Below are 22,410 nucleotides of genomic sequence, written 5' to 3'. Positions count from 1 at the left end.
GATATGTGTTATTTACCCGTTTTCTTGATTTATAATGTAAGTGAAGTCTTCTATGTACTTTTTGTGCTTTAGGTGGGTTTGTTCGTTCAGTAAATTTTTAGGGTTGCTGCATGTGGAAACATCTCTATTTCCTCAAGGATGTTCACGAATGTTCCCTTCTGCGTAATACTGACGAGTTCTAGTGCTTCGTTTATAGATTCTACGTCGTGTTTTTGTTTGTAGATGTTGAAAAACTGTGGATGAGTTGTTTTCACTTTCTTTGGTGTGCTCTTTCTATCTAAAGACGCTAAATAACAAATCCATAGTAACAGCGATAACAACATGAAGAGTATAAAAGACATAACACCAAAATAAATCATGAACAATAACAAAAGTATTACGAAAAAATTAACAATGTAAAATAAAAATTTCCAATAAAACTAAAACAAATTCCAGACAAAAACATAATTAGAAACGAAACCCATAAAAATAAAAAACAACTGAATTTCACACATCACTTATTTATGATGGTAACTATGTAAACTGTAATATCTTTGATGCACTCTCATCCAAGCTGTCAGAAAAGTAGCATACATGGGAACCAACTAAAATGAGATATAGATCTCCATTGTACACCTAGGAAAAAAGTAATTATTCTAAAAAAGACAGAACGTGACAGCAACCATGTTACACGTAAGGTAAAAACACCTAACGGTGTATTATAGCTTTTCTGATCATAGTTTCAGACCATAATATTAAAATCCTCGTTATTTGGGCAACGGCCTTGCCGCAGTGGCTACACCGGTTCCGGTGAGATCACTGAAGTTATGCGCTGTTGCCATTTTTCGGGGTGCACTCAGCCTCGTGATGTCAATTGAGGAGCTACTCGACCGAACAGTAGCGGCTCCGGTCACAGAAAACCATCATAACGACCGGGAGAGCGGTGTGCTGACCACACGCCCCTCCTATCCGCATCCTCAACTGAGGATGACACGGCTGTCGGATGGTCCCGATGGGCCACTTCTGGCCTGAAGATGGTGTGCTTTTTACTTGCGTATTTACAGACCTCTTGATGACTGGCAACATGCTGAAATGGGTTCATCGTGGATGATATAAAATAAAAATAATTTACAGAGCAGTGTAGCTGGCCATCATTCATAATAATCACAGATAAGGATATGGAGATTCCAGATATAGTCGGTATATTTATCACAAATATACACAGGTCGGAAAAGAGCAAAAATTTGTAGCAACAGTAGCAGAAAAGGAAGTAGGATATCTCTGTCTTGCTTTGTTACGCGCTACGCACCATTACCGTCGTTTTCCATTAATTTTTCATGTCAGAGTATCTTTTCCAGAAAGTGTCCACTGTCTTCAACTGATGTCTGAAACAGTTTACCCTCTCTGGCAGATCTTAAAGTTTTTTAAACTTCTTCTCCGTGAATATGAAACTGCTTTCCGAAATCTCACAAGGATGAGCTAAAATATTTTCAAAAAGCGCCCGAGGCGGGATGCGTCGTGCGCCAACGACCTCTAAAAGGACCGCGTACTTGTTTCTATGTGGCGGCATTAGAGCAAGACCGGAGCCGATGTGAGCTGAAGATGGACGGCTCGTTCGTTAATTGGGCGCCCATCGGCGTTAATTGCCGGAGCAGCCGTATGCTACAGTACTGCACAGCGCAGCTTTGCCCGCGACTCGCCTCTGTACCCGCAGCGCCCCCCCCCCCCCCCCCCCGCCACCACCCACTCACACTCCGCCCCCTCCCCTCCCCAGCGGCCGTTCCATTCTCGAAATAAAACCCGCGCCGCGACGTCGGGTCCAGGTCGGGTCTTAATGGCAGCCGCCGCCGCCGCCACCGCCCGCCCTTACACAGAGCGCTGGCTGTGTTTGCAGACGACCCCGCCCTGTGAAAGCGGACCGCTCCACTCGGCCCCTCCAGGAAGAGTAATTTTCTTCCTCGCCCGCCTACCGCCTCGCCGCCCATCCCCCTTCTCCCTAACTCCCTCCCTGCCTCGTCCTTAGCGCGCTCCCGCTTGCTACCGCGCGCCGCCGAAGGCGGGCTTTTTCGTCCGCCCTTTATGCGCTGTGCAGTAGAACGCGGCGCTGCATTCCATTTTTGTGCAATCCTGGATGGCTTCGCCGGAGCGGCTAAGTGGAGACCGGCGCACACTGTAAACCGAAGAAACCCGCGGGGGCGTTGACCTGCCGTGCGCCTGCGCGCTGCGTGTCTGAGCGACTGCCGACCCCCAGTCACGCACATCGCGTATCTCTCGGCGGCGTCTACAGTTTGGAAAAGAGGACACGTAGTTCCAGTTTTCAAGAAGGGTCGTCGAGCAGATGCGCAAAACTATAGGCCTATATCTCTGACATCGATCTGTTGTAGAATTTTAGAACATGTTTTTTGCTCGCGTATCATGGATTCCGTAGAAATGTTGGAACACGTGAGGCAATACTGACCCTACGACTTATCTTAGAAGAAAGATTAAGGAAAGGCAAACATACGTTTCTAGCATTTGTAGACGTAGAGAAAGCTATTGACAATGTTGACTGGCATACTCTCTTTCAAATTCTGAAGGTGGCAGGGGTAAAATACAGGGAGCGAAAGGCTATTTACAATTGGTACAGAAAGCAGATGGCAGTTATAAGAGTCGAGGGGGTATGAAAGGGAAGCAGTGGTTGGGAAGGGAGTGAGGCAGGGTTGTAGCCTATCCCCGATGTTATTCAATCTGTATATTGAGCAAGCAATAAAGGAAACAAAAGAAAAGTTCGGAGTAGGAATTAAAATCCATGGAGAAGAAATAAAAATTTGAGGTTCGCTGACGACATTGTAATTCCGTCAGAGACAGCAAAGGACTTGGAAGAGCAGTTGAACGGAATGGACAGTGTCTTGAAAGGAGGATATAAGATCAACGTCAACAAAAGCAAAACGAGGATAATGGAATGTAGTCGAACTAAGTCGGGTGATGTTCAGGGAATTAGATTAGGAAATGAGACACTTAAAGTAGTAAAGGAGATTTGCTATTTGGGGAGCAAAATAACTGATGATGGTCGAAGCAGAGAGGATGGGAAAATTCTGGTAGTTGTGGGTGTTAGAGCTGTACCTTTTTTAGATTCAAGTCAGCTGATAGGTATTCCTGCTTAAGGGAAGTCTCTCTAACAAAGAAACCACTTTCTACAAAGCTTGGGTATCCGATTAATGAGGGAATTAGTATATTTCATCAAAATATACAAGGTATTAGAGATAAAGTTAGTGAACTGCTTATAGATGTTGACTCTGAAATTATTGGTATATCTGAACACTTCTTAAATAAGGAGATAATTCAGAGGCTTCCTTTACCAGGATACAGGTTGGCTGGCAGCTTTTCTAGGAGCTCTTTTCGGTGTGGGGGAGTAGCCATGTATGTGAAAAACGGTATCCCATTTGAGTCAATTGATGTTTCAAAGTACTGCACTGAAAAGGTGTTTGAATGTTGTGCAGGTGTGGTTAAATTTAGTGGAGCTAAACTTCTTACTGTTGTTATTTATAGATCCCCAGACTCCGATTTCACAACATTTTTGCTGAAGCTAGAGGAGGTTCTTGGTTCACTTTATAGGAAATACAAAAAGTTAGTTATATGTGGTGACTTCAATATTAATTGTGTAAGTGATTGTGCAGGGAAAATGATGCTGGTAGACCTCCTTAATTCATATAATCTTATGCAAACCGTATTCTTTCCAACGAGAGTGCAAGGGAACAGTAGAACAACCATAGACAATATTTTTGTTCATTCGTCATTATTAGAAGGGCATTCTGTTAGCGAAAAGGTGAATGGCCTTTCAGATCATGATGCACAAATTTTAAGTCCAAAAGATTTTTGTGCTGCAACACATGTTAAATATAGTTACCAACTTTTTAGGAAAGCTGATCCAGTTGCTGTACAGACTTTTGTAAACCTTATCAAGGAACAAGAGTGGCAAGATGTTTATAGTGCTGATACAGTAGACGATAAATATAATGCCTTCCTCAAGACTTTTCTCGTGCTCTTTGAAAGTTGCTTTCCGTTAGAACGTTCAAAACAGGGTACTAGCACAAACAGGCAGCCTGCGTGGCTGACTAAAGGGATAAGAATATCTTGTAGAACAAAGTGGCAATTATGTCAAAACGTTAGAAACAGTCAAAATCTAAATGCAGCAGCCCATTACAAACAGTATTGTAAGGTGCTTAAAAAAGTTATTAGGAAGGCAAAAAGTATGTGGTATGCAGATAGAATAGCTAAGTCTCAGGATAAAATTAAAACCATATGGTCAGTCGTAAAGGAAGTGGCTGGTCTGCAGAGACAGGTCGAGAATATAGAATCAGTGCGTAGTGGGGATGTCCGTGTTACTGATAAGTCGCATATATGTACAGTACTTAATAATCACTTTCTGAATATAGCAGGTGAACTAAATAGAAACCTAGTCCCAACAGGGAATCATATAGCGCTCTTAGAAAAAAGTGTTCCGAGACTGTTACCTGAAATGCTCCTCCATGATACTGACAAGAGGGAGATTGAGTTAATAATTAAATCACTAAAGACCAAGAACTCTCATGGATATGACGGGGTATCTAGCAGAATACTGAAGTATTGTTCCACGTATGTTAGCTCAGTACTTAGCCATATCAGTAACTTCTCCTTTAGGAGTGGTCGGTTTCCTGACCGATTAAAGTACTCGGTAGTGAAGCCACTTTATAAAAAGGGAGACAGGGATAATGTTGACAATTATAGACCTATTTCTATGCCATCGGTGTTTGCTAAAGTTATCGAGAGGGTTGTATATACAAGGTTACTGCAGCATTTAAATTCACATAATTTGCTGTCAAATGTACAGTTTGGTTTTAGAAATGGCTTAACAACTGAAAATGCTATAGTCTCTTTTCTCTGTGAGGTTTTGGACGGATTAAATACAAGGTTGCGAACGTTAGGTGTTTTCTTTGATTTAACGAAGGCTTTTGACTGTGTTGACCACAAAATATTACTGCAGAAGTTGGAACATTATGGAGTAAGGGGAGTAGCTTACAATTGGTTCGCCTCCTACTTTAAGAACAGAAAGCGGAAGGTAATCCTCCGCAATATTGAGAGTGGTAATGATGTTCAGTCCCAATGGGGCACTGTTAAATGGGGCGTTCCCCAAGGGTCGGTGCTGGGGCCACTGCTGTTTCTTATTTATGTAAATGATATGCCTTCTAGTATTACAGGTGATTCAAAAATATTTCTGTTTGCTGATGACACCACCTTGGTAGTGAAGGATCTTGTGTGTAATATTGAAACATTATCAAATAATGTAGTTCATGATATAAGTGCCTGGCTTGTGGAAAATAATTTGATGCTAAATCACAGTAAGACTCAGTTTTTACAGTTTCTAACCCACAATTCAACAAGAACTGACATTTTAATCAGAGAGAATGGGCATGTTATAAGCGAGACGGAACAGTTCAAGTTCCTAGGCATACGGATAGATAGTAAGCTGTTGTGGAAAGCCCATGTTCAGGATCTTGTTCAGAAACTAAATGCCGCTTTATTTACCATTAGAACAGTATCTGAAATAAGTGACATTTCAACACGAAAAGTAGTATACTTCGCATATTTTCATACGCTTATGTCGTATGGTATTATTTTTTGGGGTAATTCTTCTGATTCAAAAAGGGTATTTTTGGCTCAAAAACGGGCTGTTCGAGCTATGTATGGTGTAAGTTCGAAAACCTCTTGTCGACCCCTATTCAATAGTCTGGGAATTTTGACATTGCCCTCACAGTATGTATTTTCTTTAATGTCGTTTGTTGTTAGCAATATTAGCTTATTCCCAAGAGCTAGCAGCTTTCACTCAGTTAATACTAGGCAGAAATTAAATCTGCATGTGGAATGCACTTCCTTGACTCTTGTGCAGAAAGGAGTGCAGTATTCTGCTGCGTCCATTTTCAATAAACTACCACAAGAACTCAAAAATCTTAGCAGTAGCCCAAACACCTTTAAGTCTAAACTGAAGAGTTTCCTCATGGCTCACTCCTTCTATTCTGTCGAGGAGCTCCTGGAAGAGCTAAAAAATTAAGCAAATTCCAGTGTTACATTCTTGATTTTCTTTATTTAAACCAACGACTTGTCGCCTGAATATGTTTCTTATATTTCATTTTATCTGTTTCTACAATCGTGTTATAATTTCATGTATTGACTCGTTCCATGACCATGGAGACTTCTCCTAAATGTGGTCCCACGGAACAATAAATAAAAAAATAAAAACTGTAGACTGTCAGTGGCAAGGAAAGCGTTCCTGAAGAAGAGAAATTTGTTAACATCGAGTATAGATTTAAGTGTCAGGAAGTCGTTTCTGAAAGTATTTGTATCGAGCGTAGCCATGTATGGAAGTGAAACATGGACGATAACTAGTTTGGACAAGTAGAGAATAGAAGCTTTCGAAATGTGGTGCTTCAGAAGAATGATGAAGATTAGATGGGTAGATCATATAACTAATCAGGAGGTATTGAATAGGATTGGGGAGAAGAGAAATTTGTGACACAACTCGACTAGAAGAAGGGATCGGTTGGTAGGACATGTTCTGAGGCATCAAAGGATCACCAATTTAGTATTGGAGGGCAGCGTGCAGAGTAAAAATCGTAGAGGGAGACCAAAAGATGAATACACTAAACAGATTCGGAAGGATGTAGGTTGCAGTACGTACTGGGAGATGAAGAAGCTTGCACAGGATAGAGTGGCATGGAGAGCTGCTTCGAACCAGTCTCAGGACTGAAGACCACAACAACAACAACATCTCTGACATAGATTTGTTGTAGAACTTTAGAACATGTTTTTTGCTCTCGTTTCCTGTCATTTTTGCAAACCCAGAATCTACTCTGTAGGAATCAACATGGATTCCGAAAACAGCGATCGTGTGAGACCCAACTCGCTTTATTTGTTCATGAGAGCCAGAAAATATTAGATACAGGCTCCCAGGTAGATGCCATTTTCCTTGACTATCCGGAAGGCGTTCGATACAGTTCCGCACTGTTGCCTGATAAACAAAGTAAGAGCCTACGGAATATCAGACCAGCTGTGTGGCTGGATTGAAGAGCTTTTAGCAAACAGAACACAGCATGTTGTTCTCAAAGGAGAGATGTCTACAGACGTTAAAGTAACCTCTGGCGTGCCACAGGGGAGTGTTATGGGACCATTGCTTTTCACAATATATTTAAATGACCTAGTAGACAGGGTCGGAAGTTCCATGCGGCTTTTCGCGGATGATGCTGTAGCATACAGAGAAGTTGCAGCATTAGAAAATTGCAGCGAAATGCAGGAAGATCTGCAGCGGATAGTCACTTGGTGCAGAGAGTGGCAACTGACCCTTAACAAGACAAATGTAATGTTTTGCGAATACATAGAAAGAAGGATCCTTTATTGTATGATTATATGATAGCGGAACAAACACTGGTAGCAATTACTTCTGTAAAATATCTGGGAATATGCGTACGGAACGATTTGAAGTGGAATGATCATATAAAATTAATTGTTGGTAAGGCGGGTGCCAGGAGATTCATTGGAAGAGTCCTCAGAAAATGTAGTCCATTAACAAAGGAGGTGGCGTACAAAACACTCGTTCGACCTATACTTGAGTATTGCTCATCAGTGTGGGATCCGTACCAGTTCGGGTTGACAGAGGAGATAGAGAAGATCCAAAGAAGAGCGGCGCGTTTCGTCACAGGGTTATTTGGTAAGCGTGGTAGCGTTACGGAGATGTTTTGCAAACTCCCAGAAAATGGTTCAAATGGCTCTGACCACTATGGGACTTAACATCTGAGGTCATCAGTCCCCTAGAACTTAGAACTGCTTAAACCTAACGAAGCTAAGGACAGCGCACACATCCATGCCCGAGGCAGGATTCGAACCTGCGACCGTAGCGGTCACGTGGTTCCAGACTGAAGTGCCTAGAACCGCACGGCCACACCGGCCGGCCTCAAGTGGCAGACTCTGCAAGAGAGGCGCTCTGCATCGCGGTGTAGCTTGCTGTCCAGGTTTCGAGAGGGTGCGTTTCTGGATGATGTATGGAATATATTGCTTCCCCCTACTTATAGCTCCCGAAGAGATCACGAATGTAAAATTAGAGAGATTGGAGCGCGCACGGAGGCTTTCCGGCAGTGGTTCTTCCCGCGAACCATACGCGACTGGAACAGGAAAGGGAGGTAACGACAGTGGCACATAAAGTGCCCTCCGCCACACACCGTTGGGTGGCTTGCGGAGTATAAATGTAGATGTAGATGTAGATTGGGAGACAACGCTGTCACGTGGCACAAGACATTAAAAAAACGGATTTTCGGTCACTTACTGTGGAGGCTGGAAACCTTCAGACAATGATCTTATTTCAATTGAAAATATTTACAATTTTACAACGGTAAAATATTAAACAAACTGCAGACAAGATAATGAAGGCGCCTCTCTGGACGTACATGTAACACGTGTTTACGACTTAAAAGTGAGATAGTGCCACGAATTTTTAAATACTTCTCTTACTTGCTAGTTAACGACAATTTGAGAATGCATTGTCGTAGTCGTCGTGGCCATCATCATTACATTAACAGGGTGTATACGCCACGGGACAACCGGCAAATCCGGGAAAAACCCGAGAATTTTTCATTTTTTCGTTTTCAGTTAAATTTTTGTAATTTTGACTGATAACAACTGATACTCTTAACAAAGAATATCACTGCATCCCGCTACTGAAGAGTAATATTGCAGCAATAAAACATAAACGAGAGAAATAAAAAAGCAGAATGAAACTTTAGTTGCAAAGAAAATGCGGCAGTTGTAACAACAAAACACGGTGCACTCGCAAGCGTCTGCCAACAGTATAGTGTGTCATACGCCTTAGGACGAAGACTATGCACTATTTCGTAACAACAAACTGCTTTCGATGTGAAACTTCCTGGCGGATTAAAATTGTGTGCCGGACCAAGACTCGAACTCGGGACCTTTGCCTTTCGCGGGCAAGTGCTTTACCATCTGAGCTACCCAAGCACGACTCACGCCCCCTCCTCACAGCTGTACTTCTGCCAGTACCTCGTCTCCTACCTTCCAAACTTTACAGAAGCTCTCCTGCAAACCTTGCAGAACTAGCACTCCAGAAAGAAAGGATATTACGAAGACATGGCTTAGCCACAGCCTAGGGGATATTTTCAGACCACAACGTAGGGCATGTTTTCAGAATGAGATTTTCACTTTGCAGCGGAGTGTGCACTGATATGAAACTTCCTGGCAGATTAAAACTTTGTGCCGGACCATTCTGCTTCCGATGAGCCTGACGTCACAGCTGTTTACATTAGGTTCGTTTGTCCAGTTGCCAGTGGACTCATGCGCATGCGCATTTGAGTCATCTTCTGGCGTGTATGGTATCGTGCCACAGGAAAGAACCAAACATGAGATAGTACAGTACTGGTACTCAAAGAAAATTTACATCCCGAAAACAACACTGAAAAGGGGACCCACTTCATTGTGAATCTGGACATACGAATATGGACTTTTTGCCGAATTATGCATTTCAGTATGGTTTACGAAATTGTGATGCTCTTGGAGTACGCTCTTATGTCATGTTTCTTTTATGACTTAATGTAAGATCTGTTAATGCTTTATACGTGCGAACACACAGGGTTCCTACGTCATCGTAGCTGCGCACGCACATTAACGCCTGTTTTCTGGCGCTCTCTGGCAACTGCTGAAACGAACCTATTTCTAACAGGTCTCGAGAAAATATTGCGAATGGTGGTTGGAAAAGAATTATTTTCAAAGTAAATTTCCTTTTACGTAAAATGAAATTATGTCACGTGTGAGAATGCGCGATGAATTCCTTAAATCACAGGGCGCCTGACTCTCTTTTGAAACGTAACACTTTGATAATTTCGAGCCAAGAAGACAAGACTTTTTCCATTATTTTAAATCTTACTGGCACATTTATGTGATGTATCTTGAAACGTAACACACACAAAAATGACCAATATTACACGTGAAAGCCTAGGTTCTCTTGTAGCTTATTAATCTTCGAATCCGATATTATATGTGAAAGCTTAGCTTTTCTTGTACCTACACTATGCATATTAATTTAAACCATGAACTTTTCCTATTTGTGTGTTCGTGCTACTTAACAGTGATGTTGCTATTGGCTGGCTACGTCACGTGTCCAATGTTCTGAATATCTGTTGTCATCGCCTGGCGAGATCACGTGACGTAATCTATGCCTGGCTTACAAGAGGGCACCGCGATCTCGATTTCAGTGCCTCGAAAACTAACGTGCTGTGTTTGGTCGAATTCGAATCTATACTTTCGTAATACCGAAATATGCAGCGTGCATGTTGTTTCACATCAAAGATATTTCCAAAGCTTTTTTATTTTTATTATTTTTTTTAATGCTGGGTTTCGTTTTCTAAAGTGCCGGGTTGTTCTATGCTGGTTGTTTGATTATCGGAAGTGCCGAAAAAAATGTTTGTGTAGTAGATGTAGTAACGCTCGTTATTAGATGCTGAAACCAACGTAACTAACACTAATTGTTAAATATTACGATCGCCCCGTTTATATACATATATTATATATGTATATTACATTATCGTTGCTTTCGTTGGGTTCGTAATCATCGGTCACTTCCATTTGATGCCTATCGACGAAGGACTTACATTGCAGTAAAAGGAGCCAAAGATAACATTTGTAGGTAATGCTGTGGTGATATACGTACGACCAGTAGGTTTGATCACATCTTTAATAACGGATTGCTTATATTTTCTCTCTTTAAATTCCAACTTTACCTTTCGAAACACAACATTTCAATAACATGGTAATTAAGTCACTAACAACTAAAGAACAGAAAGCTAGAAGCAAACATTCGTTTTGTGAATTTGTCAGGACAAGAGATCTTCAGATTCAATTGACTACGTTAATAAAATGCATATTTGAAATTAAAATTATAATTGAAGAGATTAAAGTACTTTAATTGAAAATTCAGTCAATTGTCTCTATTATCTACCTCAAGAAAAGAAACAAATAAAGCTTGTTATTAGATAGTAAATGATCACAGGTGAGTTACACAAATGAAAAATGACAACATTATTGCCTGGGTTTTAGAGATTAAATACTGAATCAAGCTTCGTAATGAATGAAATTCGCAAAAGCGCTCCGCTGCCTTGATACATTTCAACGATTCAGAACCGTATTCCATAATCGGAACCTAATTAACACACTCATATTCACGGACGATATATATTTCATTCTGAGAACCGCGAAAATTACGTTTTTATGTTACCTAAATGATGCCGCATTTTCGTTTTGTTACATTTTATTTATTCTAGTTTTAATTACATTTTGGTGGCAGATATTGAAAAAGTAATTCGCAGTGTGCGACGTTCGTGAAACGAACGTCGCCTTACTACGCGATTAATGGTCGAGTCGTGGTTATAGCTCAATGGACCATCTACTGATAGTCACCCAAGTTACGGAAAGAAGTAATGAATATCAGTTATCACTTTCTATGCGATTCATAGACATATGAGACGGGGTTTGCTCTGCCACAAGAAAGTCTGTTCTGGCGGCACTTCGGAGGCAAGGAGCAGAATGTACGTATGTAAGTTTGTTGGTTGATATATTCAAGAACCTGTAGCTTCCGTTCGATTAAATCAGGATAGTGAGGTGTTTGGAACTGATTCAGGTAAGGTGAGTCCATTTCACCGAAACTAGTATCTGCAACCATGGGTAAGGTCTTCAGATCATCGAGCTAGAATGTAGAAGGAATGCGCATGAATTGAGCTTATCTTGAACCATCTTTGATTTGCAGATGACACTATGGAATTTGTTTCCGATCGGAAGACCTTCAGCAAAGGATAGGCGAATTGAACATAGCAAGTATACCTGTAGGCCTCAAAATTAATTCGAGTAAAGCCAAAGTAATGTACTTGTATACTTACGATAACTGGAAAAACACACTTTAAAGAAATGTACAGGAGAATAAAAATGGATTGGAGTTAATTTGAAAAACTGATTGCTTTACTGAGGAGGTGGTTCCCTGTGTAGCTCAGACATGAAAGTCAATAACCAGTGTATATTCTCCGCAGTATAACTTAAGGAAGTAGAACATAGGCATTAAATGCGCAGACAGCCAAAAAATTGAGGTTTGCCCAATGAGTAATGGAGTGCTGCATGCAGGGCATACCAAGAACTAACAGAAAAACGGGTGGAAAAGGCAGGCATCGATGACGTGATAGTGACTTACGAAACTGTACATACATCCTACCGTTCAATTTGTCATTAACAGTATTGACTTAGTGAGGAAAAAACTGCACCATTCATAGCGAGAACACTGGACGCAAGAAAGAACTGCACTTCCTTGAGCATAGTACAGGAAGTTGTGTGCAATAATTTTAATTTTCAGTAGGCTCCCAGCAGAATTGAAAAATACTGATAAACCGCAAACGTTCAAATTCATGTTCAAGGGTTTGCTTGTCGCAATCACAGTCTGCTCTGTAAGGCACGGCCTCGCAGTAGTGAATAACTTTTTCTGCGATGTGTTACTTATTTGTATAATCCCTCCCGAAATTTTTTCGTGTTTTATCATTTTCTTAGTTTCATTTGTTTATAAATTATCTATTCGTCGTTCTGTAAACCATGAACTCACTCGTTTTATGGCCAAATAGCTTTGGCTTGGATGGTCTCACAGAAGCTGTTTAAAAAAAAAAAAAAAAACAGAGAGAGTGACGAAATGATTAGACTTGGACTTAGAGGATTCTGTTAGATTCCTCGTAATAAAAAAAAAATACTTAGATGAGAACTTTCTGAAAGATGGATCGGAGACGTATACTATACGGAGTGTCTGTTACGATGTGATGAAGGTGATGGTTTTTGAAAAGTATAATGTTTGCGATGTAGGTGAAAGGATGATTCCATTATATCGAATGTGGAGCTTTAGAAAGTTTAAAGAGCCGCCTGAGGGTGAGTGAAAAGTGAAAGAGCGACAGAAACGAGAGAATACAGTTCCTTCTGTAGACTGTCGCAGAGATGACAAAATGGTAGATGTCGAAATAGATGACAGAGGGATAGAAAAACAATTAAAATCGCTCAAAACAGGAAAGGCCGCTGGACCTGATGGGATACCAGTTCGATTTTACACAGAGTACGAAGGAACTTGGCCCCCTTCTTGCAGCGGTGTACCGTAGGTCTCTAGAAGAGCATAGCATTCCAAAAGATTGGAAAAGGACACAGGTCATCCCCGTTTTCAAGAAGGGACGTCGAACAGATGTGCAGAACTATAGACCTATATTTCTAACGTCGATCAGTTGTAGAATTTTGGAACACGTATTATGTTCGAGTATAATGACATTTCTGGAAACCAGAAATCTACTCTGTAGGACTCAGCATGGGTTTCGAAAAAGATGATCGTGTGAAACCCAGCTCGCGCTATTCGGCCACGGGACTCAGAGGGCCACAGACACTGGTTCTCAGGTAGATGCCGTGTTTCTTGACTTCTGCAAGGCGTTTGATACAGTTCCCCACAGTCGTTTAATGAACAAAGTAAGAGCATATGGACTATCAGACCAATTGTGTGACTTGATTGAAGAGTTCCTAGATAACAGAACGCAGCATTTCTCAATGGAGAGAAGTGTTCCGAAGTAAGAGTGATTTCAGGTGTGTCGCAGGGGAGTGTCGTAGGACAGTTGCTGTTCACAATATATATAAGTGACCTTATGGATAACATCGGAAGTTCACTGAAGCTTTTGGCGGATGATGCTGTGGTATAACGAGAGGTTGTAACAGTGGAAAATAGTACTGAAATGCAGGAGGACCTGCAACGAATTAACGCATGGTGCAGGGAATGCCAATTGAATCTCAATGTAGACAAGTGTAGTGTGCTGCGAATATATAGAAAGAAAGATCCTTTATCATTTAGCTACAATATAGCAGGCCAGCAAGCAGTTAATTCCACAAATTATCTGGGAGTAGGCATTAGGAGTGATTTAAAATGGAATGATCATATAAAGTTGATCGTCGGTAAAGCAGATGCCAGATTCATTGGAAGAATCGTAGGGAAATGCAATCCGAAAACAAAGGAAGTAGGTTTCAGTACACTTGTTCGTCCACTGCTTGAATACTGCTCACCTGTGTGGGATCCGTACCAGATAGGGTTGAAAGAAGAGATAGAGAAGATCCAACGGAGAGCAGCGCGCTTCGTTACAGGATCATTTAGTAATTGCGAAAGCGTTACGGAGATGATAGATAACCTCCAGTGGAAGACTCTGCAAGAGAGACGCTCAGTAGCTCGGTACGGTTTTTTTTTTGAAGTTTCGAGAACATAACTTCACCGAAGATCGAGGAGTCAAGCAGTATATTGCTCTCTCCTACGTATATCTCGCGAAGAGACCATGAGGATAAAATCAGAGAGATTAGAGCCCACACAGAGGCATACCGACAATCTTTCGTTCCACGAACAATACGAGACTGGAATAGAAGGGATAACCGATAGAGGTACTCAAGGTACCCTCCGCCACACACTGTCAGGTGGCTTGCAGAGTATGGATGTAGATACACTGAGACCGTCGACAGGAGAGGCATTGTTGGCTATAGCTGGTAAGAAGGTAATACTCTGAAGAGCCAAAACATCATGATGACCTGTTTAATAGCTTGTTCGTCCGTCTTCGGAACGAAATACATCACTGATTCTGCGTATCAGGGATACGACAGTACGTTGGTAGGTTTATGGAGATACGTGGCATTAGATGTCTACGCATAGGTCATATGATCCGCGTAAATAATGGGCCGCTGATTTGCGAACGCGGTGATGCCGCCAGATAGCGACCCAGATTGGTTCCGTATGATTCCCGCTAGGCGAATTTGGTCGCCGAGACATCACATATATAAGTTAGTTTAAGTAGTGTGTAAGTCTAGGGGCCGGTGACCTCAGCAGTTTGGTCCCATAGGAATTCACACACACGCTCATCATGTATCCGATGTTCACCATAATGCTCCTCAGACCACTGTGCACGCTTCTGGCTCCGGGACACAGACAATTATCCTGCTGAAAGATGACATCGCCGTCGGGGAAGACATCAAGCATGAAGGAATGCAGGTGGTTGGCAGCTGTCAGCGCGTCTTTCGACTACAACCACAGGCCCCATGCAAGTTCAGGAGAATGTCTCTCGTAGCATAATACTGCCTCTAGCAGCCTGCGTCCGTGGCACGCTGCGCGTTTCGAGTCGTCGTTCACCTCAAATGACGGCGTTTGCGGAGACGACTATCGACCTATGTGGTTCACCCGCAGAGCTGACATGTTTCTTGATCGGCGGTCGAATCCCGATGGCCCCGTGCACAGTGCAATCGTAATGGACGATGTCGTTGGGTCAGCATCTACATCTACGTGAATTCTCTGCTATTCACAGTAAAGTGCCTGGCAGAGGGTTCAGTGAACCACCTTCAAGCTGTCTCTCTACCATTCCACTCTCAAACGGCACGCGGGAAAAACGAGCACTTAAATCTTTCTGTGTGAGCCCTGGTTTCTATTATTTTATCGTGATGATCATTTCTATTTGTGTAGATGGGTGCCAACAGAATGTTTTCGCAATCGGAGGAGAAAACTGGTGATCGAAATTTCATGAGGAGAACCGGTCGCAGCGAAAAATGCCTTTGTTTTAATGATTGCCACTCCAATTCACGTATCATGTCTGTGACACTATCTCCCCTATTTTGCGATAATACAAAATGAGCTGCTCTTCTTTGTACTTTTTCGATGTCATCCGTCAGTCCCACCTGATGCGGATCCCACGGTTAGGGCTGGTCTGCTGCTGAGTTCCACGTTGCAATGTACGGTGAACGGTGTACTCCGAAACACCTGGCGTACGCCAACGTTGTGCTCTTTAGGCAGAAGTGCCACAGATCACCATCTATCCTACTTTATAAAGTAGACAAGCATCTGAACCCAACGTTGTGTGAAGAGTCTCGCATGTCCAACCATTGAGCGCCGAGTGGTAGTTTCACTGTCGTAGCTCTTTCCGTAGATGCTCACGACAGCAGCACGTCAACATTCGACCAACTTCGCCGTTTTCGAGATACCCATTCACAGGCTCTGTGTAATAATCTTATATCAATGTATTTCCCATCTGCAGCCCGTATCTTCGCTAGGATAATCGCCAGTTCGTGTTTGCTCCGCTTGCATGCTTCAGTTGCCGCGTCACGTGACCGCAACGCCACCAGGCATCCAATGTTGCAGGGGGCAGTGGTCGGTTTAAACATCGGGATTAAAGTCATGCTTGACTATAGGAAGTTGGTTGAAGTTCCGGCGGGAGATGGTGGACAAGGAGGCACGGAGGCGGATAGAAGAAAGGACATAAATTAGTTAGTTAGTTGCGTTTTCCATTGAACAATTGCATGGTACGGTAGCCGTTATGATGAGGAACGCGCCAAGTGCACAAGAAATGCACATATGAAACAAGATTTTTTAATATGTATATATTACAATACATATTTAAGGATTAATATTTCTGTTATTTACCCCATTACCTTAAATGGCACAAAATGCATATACTATATTTATAGATTTATTTATTCCTATTCAAGAATTCATCTGTGGTATAGAAGGAGTTGTCAAGAACATATGATTTCAGTTTATTTTTAAAGCTATTACTGCTGTCTGTCGGTCATTTTATTTCATCTGCCAATTTGTCGAAAAATTTTGTAGCAGCATATTTTACCCTTTTCTGTGCCAAAGATAGGTTGAGTAAAGGATAGTGTAAGTCTTTCTTTTTTCTGGTATTATAATCATGAATGTCACTGTTGTTTTTAAACTAGTCCACGTTTTTGTTAACAAATTTCATTAGTGAGTAAATGTACTGTGAGGCTGTTGTAAGAATTCCCAATCTTTTAAAAAGATGCCTACAAGACGTGCGATTATGAACCCCACACATCATTCTAACCACTTTCTTTTGAGCAGTGAATATTTTTTGTCTAAATGTGGAGTTACCCCAAAATATTATTCCGTATGACATCAGAGAGTGAAAGTGTGCAAAGTATTTTAGCTTACTAATTTCTATATCCTCAGAATTGGCAATTATTGTGATTGCAAAAGTTACTGAGTCTAGTCGCTTTAGAAGATCCAAAATATGGATTTTCCAATTAAGATTCTCATCCATGTGTACACCCAAAAACTCTGCCCTGTCTACTGACTTCTGTTGATGTGTTACATGTATTGAAGGAACTGTACTTTTTGCAGCAGAAAATTGGATGTACTGTGATTTTTCAAAGTTTAGGGCAAGCCCATTTGCAGAAAACCGATTAATGACTTTTCCGAAGACCTTATTTGTGTCATTTTCAAATGGAGTTTCTTTTACCGGATTAATAATGATGCTTGTATCATCAGCAAACAGCTTCCTGTTTCAGATAGGAATGGAGGTCGTTAGCATATATCAAGAACAGAAGGGAACCCATGATTGAACCCTGTGGAACACCTAATGTAATTTCACCCCAGTTGTATGAAGTGGCAAACTTACTTAAATCACTTGACCCATATAAGGAAACTTTTTGCTTCCTTTTCTGTAGGTACGACTTGAACCACTCATATGCTATTCCATTTATACCATATAACTGTAATTTCTGTAACACAATGTCATGGTTCACACAATCAAATGCTTTGAACAAGTCACAGAAAATTCCAATTGGTGACATTTTATTATTTAAATACTCTATTATGTGGACAGTGAAATTGTGTATTGCTATCTCAGTGGAACAGCATTTTTGAAAAGTGTGAAGGTTTACCAGTGTACCGCGGACAAGAGGCTAATGGGTTTGTGTTTCCGTTTTATGACAGTGTTCGAAGGTGCTGTAGGAAGAGGACGAAATGGGTGAGTAGGTGACGGATGAGACCTGGAGAAAACAGACGACGGCGAAAGGTCAGGCGAAGTCAGTACCTCCCGAGAATTGCGAGAGAATTGTGAAATGTATGTCGCTAAACAGCTTAATATGAGAAGCCAGCGCCTGCTGAAATACTGCCCTATTATATCGAATGAGCAAAATGAACTAGCCACCAGTACCGCTGCTTGGAAGGCCTTACGTTCAAATCTAGTTATCAGTTACACAGTGCTGACCCTGACAAGCTCACGTATCAGCTCGAGCAGATAGCTTTTTAAATTGTGGGGCACTGTCGAAAATATGATGTTCACTAGCTTAGCGTTCTGGAAGGACAAAAGCCACTGTGGGTTTATTAAAGAAACAATTAATGAAGCAACGCAATTCAGAAAATGTGGAGCCCTCGTGCGTGTCTTTATGGCACGCCCAAAACGTGACACATGCGCCTCTGCGCGTGAAGTCGGTCAGTGTTCGTGGCCCACGCTGGCAATTTTCTGACGGAGACATATCACAGGAAGAGGGATTCAGGCTTCTCAACCCATTCAGCGTCAAAGTTGTGTGTTTCTGATTTGCCTACATATACGCTGTGTAGTGCTTCATAGCCACTTCAGAAACCCCGAAGGGGCGAAGACGCTTTATTATTATCATTATTGTTACTATTAACATTACTATCCAACGGCCTTGCCGCAGCGGTAACACCGGTTCCCGTCAGATCACCGAAGTTAAGCGCTGTCCGGATGGGCTAGAACTTGGATGGGTGACCATCCGATCTGCCGAGCGCTGTTGGCAAGCGGGGTGCACTCAGCCCTTGTGAGGCAAACTGAGGAGCTACTAGATTGAGGAGTAGCGGCTCCGGTCTCGGAAACTGACATACGGCCGGGAGAGCTGTGTGTTGACCATACCCCCCTCCATATCCGCATCCAGTGACACCTATGAGCTGCGGATGACACGGCGGCCAGTCAGTACCGTTGGACCTTCATGGCCCGTTCGGGAGGAGTTTAGTTTTTTTGATTACTATCATTGTTTCCGTCGTTTAACTTGCATCACTCCGTACAGTATCGTGTGTACTATCGCCTGTCCACTTTTGGACCGAGGAGATTGCGGACAGGGTTCGTTTGTGCTCCTTCTGTGCGTAATTTTGCCGAAATGCCGGCGACACCTACTCTGCAGCATCACCAGCCACTTAACATCCACTCCTTCATCTAACAGATGAAACAAAACATTATGAACACTGCCCGTCGCGCGACTGAATGTTTGCCTTTTGTATGTCCAAATACTGTTGGCAAAATGACTCTGAGACGACGACCGTTTACTATCGACAAAAAATAAAAACACCTACGGTCGTCCTTCTGATTTAATTACACTACTAGCCATTAAAATTGCTACACCACGAAGGTGACGTGCTACAGACGCGAAATTTAATCGACAGGAAGAAGATGCTGTGATATGCAAATGATTAGCTTTTCAGAGCATTCACACAAGGTTGGCGCCGGTGGCGACACCTATAACGTGCTGACACGAGGAAAGTTTCCAACCGATTTCTCATACACAAACAGCAGTTGACCGGCGTTGCCTCGTGAAACGTTGTTGTGATGCCACGTGTAAGGAGGAGAAATGCGTACCATCACGTTTCCGACTTTGATAAACGTCGGATTGTAGCCTATAGCGATTGCGGTTTATCGTATCGCGACATTGCTGCTCGCGTTGGTCGAGATCCAATGACTGTTAGCACAATATGGAATCGATGGGTTCAGGAGGGTAATACGGAACGCCGTGTTGCATCCCAACGGCCTCGTATCACTAGCAGTCGAGATGACAGGCATCTTATCCGCATGGCTGTAACGGATCGTGCAGGAACGTCTCGATTCCTGAGTCAACAGACGGGGACGTTTGCAAGACAACAACCATCTGCACGAACAGTTCGACGACGTTTGCAGCAGCATGGACTATCAGCTCGGAGACCATGGCTGCGGTTACCCTTGACGCTACATCACAGACAGGAGCGCCTGCGATGTTGTACTCAACGACGAACCTGGTTGCACGAATTGCAAAATGTCATTTTTTTGGATGAATCCAGGATCCGTTTACAGCATCATGATGGTCGCATCCGTGTTTGGCGACATCGCGGTGAACGCACATTGGAAGCGTGTATTCGTCATCGCCATAGTGGCGTATCACCCGGCGTGATGGTATGAGGTGCCATTGGTTACACGTCTCGGTCACCTCTTGTTCGCATTGACGGCACTTTGAACAGTGGTCGTTACATTTCAGATGTGTTACGATCCGTGGCTCTACTCTTCATTCGATCCCTGCGAAACCGTACATTTCAGCAGGATAATGCACGACCGCATGTTGCAGATCCTGTACGGGCCTTTCTGGATACAGAAAATGTTCGACTGCTGCCGTGGCCAGCACATTCTCCAGATCTCTCACCAACTGAAAACGTGTGGTCAATGGTGGCCGAGCAGCTGGCTCGTCACAATACGCCAGTCACTACTCTTGATGAACTGTGGTATCGTGTTGAAGCTGCATTGGCAGCTGTACCTGTACACGCCATCCAAGCTCTGTTTGAGTCAATCCCCAGGCGTATCACGGCCGTTATTACGGCCAGAGGTGGTTGTTCTGGGTACTGATTTCTCAGGATGTATGCACCCAAATTGCGTGAAAATGTAATGGCATGTCAATCCTAGTATAATATATTTGTCCAATGAATACCCGTTTAATATCTGCATTTCTTCTTGGTGTAGCAATTTTAATGGCCAATAATGTATTTTGTCGCTACCAGTTTCGACGCTTTATTGCCTGAAGATGACGCAATGAAGTGTCGAAACTGGTAGCGACAAAATAATAAAATCATAAGGACGGTTGTACGTGTTTTTATGTTTTGTCGAGTGCTTGCCTGGTGGCGTTGCGGGTACGTGACACGGTAGGGAATCTGAGGTGACAAAAGTCATGGGACAACAAGATGCACATTCACAGTTGGCGGCAGTATCGCGTGTACAATGTATAAAAGTGCAATGCATTAGGACAGCCGTCATTTGTACTTAGGTGTTCTTGTGAAAAGGATTGCGACGTGATTATGGCCGTACAACGAGAATTAATAGACTTTGAACGCAGAGTGGTAGTTGGAGCTAGATCCACGGGACATCCCATTCCGGAAGTCGTTAGGGAATCCAGTACTCCAAAATGCATAGTGCCAGGTATCCCGAGAATACCAAATTTCAGGTATAACATCTCACCATGGACAACGCAGTGGCCGACGGCCTTCACATAACCACCCAGAGCAGTGGCTTTTGGGTGGAGTTGTCAGTGCTAACAGACAAGCAACACTGCGTAAAATAAACGGAGAAGTGAATGTTGGACGTACAACGAACGTATACGTCTGGACAGTGTAGCCAAATTTAGTGTTAACGACAGCAGACGACAGACGCTAGTGCCATTGCTAATAGCGCGACATCGCCTGCGGCACCCCTCCTGGGCTCGCGACCATATTGGCTGGGCCCTACTCGACTGGAAAACTGTGGCCTGGTTAGATGGGTCCCGATTTCAGTTGGTTAGAGCTGACGGTAGAGTTAGAGTATGGCGCAGACCACACGCAACCATGGAGCCGAGTTGTCAACGAGGCACTGTGAAGTGGGTGGTGGCTCCATTCCGGTGTGGGCTGTCCTTACATGGAATGCGGTGGGTTCTCTGGTCCAACTGAACCGATTATTGACTGGAAATAATTGTGTTCGGTTACTTGGAAACCATTTGCAGCACTGTCAAAGCTGGTGGTGGCTCCATTCTGGTGCGGGCTGTCCTTACATGGAATGGGGTGGGTTCTCTGGTCCAACTGAACCTATCATTGACTGGAAATAATTGTGTTCGGTTACTTGGAAACCATTTGCAGCACTGTCAAAGCTGGCGGTAGCTCCATTCTGGTGTGGGCTGTCCTTACATGGAATGGGGTGGGTTCTCTGGTCCAACTGAACCTATCATTGACTGGAAATAATTGTGTTCGGTTACTTGGAAACCATTTGCAGCACTGTCAAAGCTGGCGGTAGCTCCATTCTGGTGTGAGCTGTCCTTACATGGAATGGGGTGGGTTCTCTGGTCCAACTGAACCTATCATTGACTGGAAATAATTGTGTTCGGTTACTTGGAAACCATTTGCAGCACTGTCAAAGCTGGCGGTGGCTCCATTCTGGTGTGGGCTGTCCTTACATGGAATGGGGTGGGTTCTCTGGTCCAACTGAACCTATCATTGACTGGAAATAATTGTGTTCGGTTACTTGGAAACCATTTGCAGCACTGTCAAAGCTGGCGGTAGCTCCATTCTGGTGTGGGCTGTCCTTACATGGAATGGGGTGGGTTCTCTGGTCCAACTGAACCTATCATTGACTGGAAATAATTGTGTTCGGTTACTTGGAAACCATTTGCAGCGCTGTCAAAGCTGGTGGTAGCTCCATTCTGGTGTGGGCTGTCCTTAAATGGAATGGGGTGGGTTCTCTGGTCCAACTGAACCTATCATTGACTGGAAATAATTGTGTTCGGTTACTTGGAAACCATTTGCAGCACTGTCAA

At 43.0% G+C, this 22,410-nt stretch overlaps 1 long non-coding RNA gene and 1 pseudogene across 1 annotated transcript in view; both read left to right on the top strand.

The window, feature by feature from the left end:
* LOC124606807 overlaps positions 1-22,410 on the top strand; it is a 738,984-nt gene that overhangs the window by 315,614 nt on the left and 400,960 nt on the right. The gene's annotated exons all lie outside the window — the stretch shown is intronic.
* LOC124608942 lies at positions 18,519-18,636 on the top strand (annotated as a pseudogene).

The sequence above is a fragment of the Schistocerca americana genome, chromosome 3, assembly GCF_021461395.2.
Source record: "Schistocerca americana isolate TAMUIC-IGC-003095 chromosome 3, iqSchAmer2.1, whole genome shotgun sequence".
Lineage (NCBI taxonomy): Eukaryota > Metazoa > Arthropoda > Insecta > Orthoptera > Acrididae > Schistocerca > Schistocerca americana.
Note: the sequence above shows the minus strand (reverse complement) of the source record. Positions and strands in the feature narration are given on the sequence as shown.